Genomic DNA, 6618 nt, shown 5'->3' with positions numbered 1-6618 from the left:
TCTTCTCTTTTTCTCTTCTCACCTTGTTGGAGCTCCAATTGGGACCCATGGGCTTCTTCTATCTGGATGAACTTACCAGCATCCTTGAGGAACTTCTTCATTGTTTTTGGAGGGTTGAATCCGAGATTCCATGAGAACTCAACATGACAGACTCCCTTCTAAGTCGTAGTGAGCTGCATAGTGGGGTCGAGGTTAGGGACTTGTAGGCACTCTGTTTTAAACCTATTGACGTAACTTCTAATTGACTCATTCTCTTGCTGAACCACATTCAGAAGGCTCACTACAGACTTTAGGCACTTCTTACTTGTGATAAAATGTGCGGTGAACAGGTCCACTAACTACGACCAGCTCTTGATCGTTCCCAGGGGTAAGTTCCTATACCACGTCCTGGCTATGTCTCTGAAAGTCTTCGAGAAGGCTACACATAGGCTTGCTTCATCGGCTTCGACGAGTAGCATTAAGGACTAGAAACCATCGACATGGTCGTTGGGATTGCCCTTCCCATTGTACGTCTCTAATGTTGGTGTCTTGAACCCTTGTGGCCTTGGGGCCAAAAGAATTTTTGGTGCTTGTGGGGAGGGTTGGCTCAACAATACTAGAGTCGACTGTGCAGCTATTGAGCTCACTTCCTTCCTTGACCTGTTCATTGTTGCTAACGGGCTACTCCTAGCTGATGCTTAGCGTGCTCTATGATGACACCGCTTCTTCGTGGCCTCATTATTAGTGTTGTTCACTTTGGTGTTGTCCGACACCTCAACTCTAGTGCGCTCCCATTCCCAAATGCCGTCACGAGGGGTCTCGATGTGAGTCCATGCCTCTTGCCCCGAGCTAACCGTTGCTGACTTGAGGCTCACGATTTTCACGCCACGAATGCTGTTGTTGGTCGGTCTTTCTCTGGCGGCTGTCCTAGGGCCAATTCTTTTGGTTTTCCACTTGGGAAGGTGGCAGTGTGCGCTGAATTGCTGCTTGGTCCTGAGGTGGGGTTTAGTCTTGAGGAGGGGCTGGGACCTAAAATGTCCCTGCACCCCGAGGAGGAGATCGGAGCACGTTCTGCTATTGTTGGTTTTGATTTCGGCTCGAAGGGATGTTTTGATTCTAATTCTGGTTCTATAGAGGTGGAAACTGCTACTAGTACTATTGGTAGAAATGGTACTGTTGGTACTATTGGTATCATTCGTCGAACTGCTGAGTCCCAACCCCAGGAGGAACCTGATGTGTGCGCATGCTACACATTATTTTTATTGCTTTATATATGGTTTAGATGATGATTCTTAATGGTTTTTACACTAATTGAGCTGAATTTCAGGAAATTGGGAATTTGGGACAATTTAGAGTTAAGAGAACATAATACATGGTGATATGGCACCAAGGGGAGGACTTTGACCCACCAAGGAGAGAGGCCCAACCATAGCCCTATGGGAGGCTTCAAAAGGTGGCTGACTTTAGCAGAATAAAAAAGGAGGAGGACTCTAAACAAAAGACTGAAAAGAAAAGTATAAAAGAAAAAGAAAGAGAGAAAATTAGGGTTCGACCCCTTGACACAAGAACGAAGAGGAAAGTGCTAGGAGGAGGATCACAAGGCTACTGAATGCAAATTGAAGAGGAGATCGAAGATTGATGCAGAAATCCTAAGTTGTCTTCTTCTTTGATTCTGCGAATTCGGTAACCTAGATTCAATTAGGGCTTAATGGTTTTTCTTTGTTGAATCTTTCTTTCTTTCTATTATGTGAACCATGATGGATGTTAATTCAGATTTGTAATTAATATTTTAAGCATATCCAATTGATATTAATTCAGTCTTGGGATTTCTTGATTATGGTTTTCGATTATAAGAGTAGTTTTGGCAGATTATTCTTGTTTCTTGGATTACTTGAATTGCTTGAGAAAGGGTTTAGGTAATTAGATCAGCTGATCAAGAAAATAGATTGAATGTATCTTAGAGATAATATGCATGATTCGTTTGGCATTCATTCAACAAGAATTGATTTCCTTTGAACTCTTTGTCCTTAATGCATCTATGGTGATTAAATTCTTGATAGAAATATAGGAATTGTTGCTCATAGATAGAGTGGGTTGTGCTCGAAAGAGGCTGCTCATGCAATTAGGAATTAGCCAACCCATGACTGAATTCAACTTCGGTTGGATAGCTTAATGATATAATCGCTGAACCGGTTCTGCTAATATTTTCGTGAAGCACTTCCTCTCATTATTTGAGGCGGTTTGATCCGAGAACACTTAAGATAATATGCTAATTAGGAGTTAGGTTTTTCCTTGTTTAACTTTTCGGATTGTCAGATAACAAAAAGTTGATTCAGTACTAGTAGTTGTTTTATTAATCCCTGTGGGAACGATACTCTACTCATCAGTATATTACTTGATCAGCTAGTGCACTTGCTAGTGTCTTCTAAATGCATAAGAACCACTAAGGGCTCTGTGCCCAAGATGGTGGTGCTCACCTGAGGTAGGGGGTGTGCAATGGCTGGGTGTAGAACTGCTGCTGACTCTATAGTGTTGGAACCCTCGAGATAGTGAGGGGAATAGTAAACTAACCGATGCATATTGTGGGGAACTCCTGATTACTGGAAGTTTATTCCTGCCCACCCAGAAACGGTAATCTTGATGCCCTTTCTGGTGTTACTGGTTGATGCCATTGAAGGGATACTAAAAGGTTGACTTTCCTGTTGTGTTCCCACATACGATGCCAATTGATGGCCCACGATCTAGAGCTCCTATTTGGATGACAGCTCGGACGTCTGTTGCTTGGCTGGCGAGTCGAGCTGGAAGAAGAGAAAGCACAAAGAACCCGGGGTGGTCACTCCGATGCTTAAGTCAGTGGCTAGTTGTGTAAGCGAGCTAATACGTGAATGCAAGAGAGCTATTAAGCACAAATAGTGCGTACCTAGGTCTTAGGGGCTGATGCCCTTATATAGTTGGGCTGCCGCGGGTTTCGCAAAACACCTCTGAAATCCTCGGCCTTCTACTTTTCATATTTTTTTTAATTTTTAACATAATTTCTTTATTTTAACTATTTAAAATCTAGTTATGTTAAATATTTTGTTATTTAAATACTTTTATAATATGTAAAATATTTAAATTTTAATTATTTATTGAATTAAATTATCTATAAAATCATAATTTATACTATCATTACATAATTTCATTATTAATTTTGTAATATATTATATTAAGTTATAATTATTTTTCTACTTTGAAGAAATCTTTTAATTTATCACATAATTCCATTATTATAACTATTTAAAATCTACTTATGATAAATATTTAAATAATCTATAAAATAATTAAACTTTTTTGTTATTTGAATTTTATTTATTTAAAGCTATTAGATATTATTAAATATTTGAAAAAAAAACATTGAAATTGATAATCTGGAAAAACATAAATAATAGAAAGGGTCATTTGCTAAAACACCCTTATAGTTTCATGGATTTACTAAAATCTACTATATAATTGGCATCTTACTAAAACACCACTTATAATTTGCAACGGATTTAATCAATCTTCCATTAGATGATAGTGAAAAATGACAGTGTTGACACTAATGTTCATTTAAATAAATTTAATCAAAAGAAAACAGAAATAAAAATACCATTCTTGCCCTTAATAAGACACGGGCAGCCACTTTAATGGCTATATTTGGCAACTTTTGTTTTCTGTATAAACAAGTGTTAAGTATATTTTTTAAATAAAAAATCATGGGCCTAATGGCAAACAAACAATCCTTAATGAAAGGTTGACTAAGTAAGTTGTAAAATATATGGGAGTTTTAGTAAAATGAAAACTATAAGGTAGGTTTAAGTAAATATAAAGCTATAAGGTGTGTTCTAGTAAATGACCCTAATAGAAACACATAAGAGTATACAATTGTTTTTATATTTTCAACTTTTTAAATAATTAATAATTATTCATATTTTATATACTACTTTTAATAAATTTATTATAATACAAAATAACAATAATTAATTTCAGTTAGGTTTATTATCAAACTTATGAAACTGACCAACCTGATCAACTCGACCCAAATTGGTCGGTTTTCTAGTATTTTAGGTTTGCTTTGGTTCAAGAATTTTTCGATTCAACCAAGTTGGATCGGTTTCACTTTGGCCATTTGTAAACCGACCAAAATTGATGAACCTAACCATGGATATATATTAATATTTTATATTTTAAATATAAATTTTAATATGAAAAAGAGGAATTTTCCATATTTCTTAGTCTAAAATGCTTTATTTCATAAATCTAATTTTTAAATTTATTTTTTTAATAATTGCATTGTAATATTTAAAATTAAATTTAATTTTTCAGTTTAAATCTTTTGAACTGACTAACTTTTTATGAAAACTGACCCAAACCAGTACTTGAGTGGATCGATTTTCACAAAAGGTCAGCAAATTATAAGTGGTGTTTTAGTAAAATGCTAATTAGGTTTTAGTAAATCCATGAAACTATAAGGGTATTTTAGTAAATCACCCTTTCCATTATTTATCTTTCATTTAATAAATCCCATGCATCGCACGGGTCCCCGTGAGTATATATATATATATATATATATATATATATATATATATATATATATATAAGCCAGTGAAGAAATTTTCTCCTTTTTTTGAATTTTTTAATTTTTATTCCATGCCATTTTTGAACAACCAATGAGATGCACTTTCCCAAAACCTAAATAAACTCTTCTCCTGAAATTTCTCCTAAACTACCTCCCCCACTATCCCCCACTTTCTCCAAAATTATTTGTAATTCCTATTTATCTTCTAAATTATCTCTAATCCTATTTATCTCCAAAATTATCTCTAATTTAGTAGAGAGTTTCTCTTCTAAGTTATCTCAATTTCCTATTTATCCTCTCCCCTACTTTTTATCTATATCTATCTAAAGAAAGTTTGGATTGAAAAATTTAAGAATTTTTGAAATATTCTAACAAATTTATATAATAACTTTAAAATATTTATTAAAAAGACAAAAAATAATTTTATATTGTTCAAAAATATATCACGAAATTATGTATTAACAAATTAAATTATGTTTTTTCAGATTATCAATTTATTTTTTTTTTCAAATATTTAACAATATGTAATAGCTTTAAATAAATAAAATTCAAATAACAAGAAAATTTAAATATTTTATAGGTTATTTAAATATTTATCATAACTATATTTTAAATAGTTAAAATAACAGAATTATGTAATAAATTAAAAAAATCTTCAAAGTAGAAAATTAATTATAATATAACATTGAAACTAATAATAATTTAATATATTACATAAATAATAACGAAATTATGTAATAATAGTATAAATTATGATTTTATGGATAATTAAATTCAATAAATAATTAACATTTTAAAATTTAAATATTTTACATATTATTTAAGCACTTAAATAACTAAATATTTAACATAAACAGATTTTAAATAGTTAAAATAACAAGAAAGAAAACGATCAGACTTAGGGTTGCCGCACCTCTATTCTCTTCTCTTCTCTTCTCTCTTCTCTAATTTTTCTCGAGTTTTCACCATGACCATGCGTGGCTGAATTCTTATACTTGGTTGAATGAAACAAAAGCCTTAGAATCAACAAAAATTTGAGATCTAATTTGATTTTTATTGTTTGATTTATGCTTTGAATATCGAATGTTATTCTATGTTCATGTTTATGATTGTTTCGTTTGATTGCTAGGAGGCCTACTAGTTTATTATTCGCTGCAATCTAGTGCTACGTTAGATATCACATATGTAATTGTTTGATCCCTCTAATCCGCGAAGCAACTAAGGTTTAATGATTTGCTGCGTCAGAAATTGTTAGATCTTAGGAAGAAAACTCGATTGAATTAAATGCAACTACTTGTGCTTGTGTTGTTTAGATTCATCGATCTCTAATGCTTAAGGCTACTGCTGGAATCTTTAACGCTTGTTTAGGGATTGTTCAGTAGTAAGGGTTAAGAGGATTGCTTTTTTTTGATTAACTGTGATTAGGGAGATACAGGAAAATAATTCCTACGATGAATATTAAAGTCTAAATTGATATATCTTTGCATTGATGACCAGTAGCGAAATTCTGATGGTGGATGTTGACTTAGACCAAGACTCATTCTTTTGATTAATTTTAATACATTGATTTGCATTGCTCCTCATTTGGCTTTCTTTCTTTCTAATTCTGGTTTTCATTACATACAAACCCCCCTCCATCTTTGTTCACGCAACACAAAAACTAGGCTAGATACTCTTTGTGGGAATGATCCTTACTCACACTACTGCATTTGTTTTAGGAGTATAGGTTTTATTTTTGGGTGCCTATGACAGCATGCCAAATTTTGGCGCCGTTGCCAGGGAGTTTTTCTAATCGGTTTTTGTGCTTATTGTGAGATCATTGTTTCGTTCTTGAAGCTTTTGAAAAAAAAATAGAGATCACTTTGATTGTTTGTGTTTTAGCGTAGAATATTTTGTCTTATTTATTTATTTATTTATTTTCATCACTCTAGATTTTTTTATGATATGTCGTTCATGGTTTATTAGGGTTTCCTTGATTTATGCTTGTAACTCAATTTTCTAAGCAAAGTGATTTGTGGTACGATCCAAAAATAGAGGGAACT

This window comes from Nelumbo lutea, chromosome 1 (assembly GCF_056320005.1).
Source record: "Nelumbo lutea isolate HS-2025 chromosome 1, American lotus-T2T, whole genome shotgun sequence".
In the NCBI taxonomy this organism is placed as follows: domain Eukaryota; kingdom Viridiplantae; phylum Streptophyta; class Magnoliopsida; order Proteales; family Nelumbonaceae; genus Nelumbo; species Nelumbo lutea.
This window is presented reverse-complemented; position numbering follows the sequence as displayed.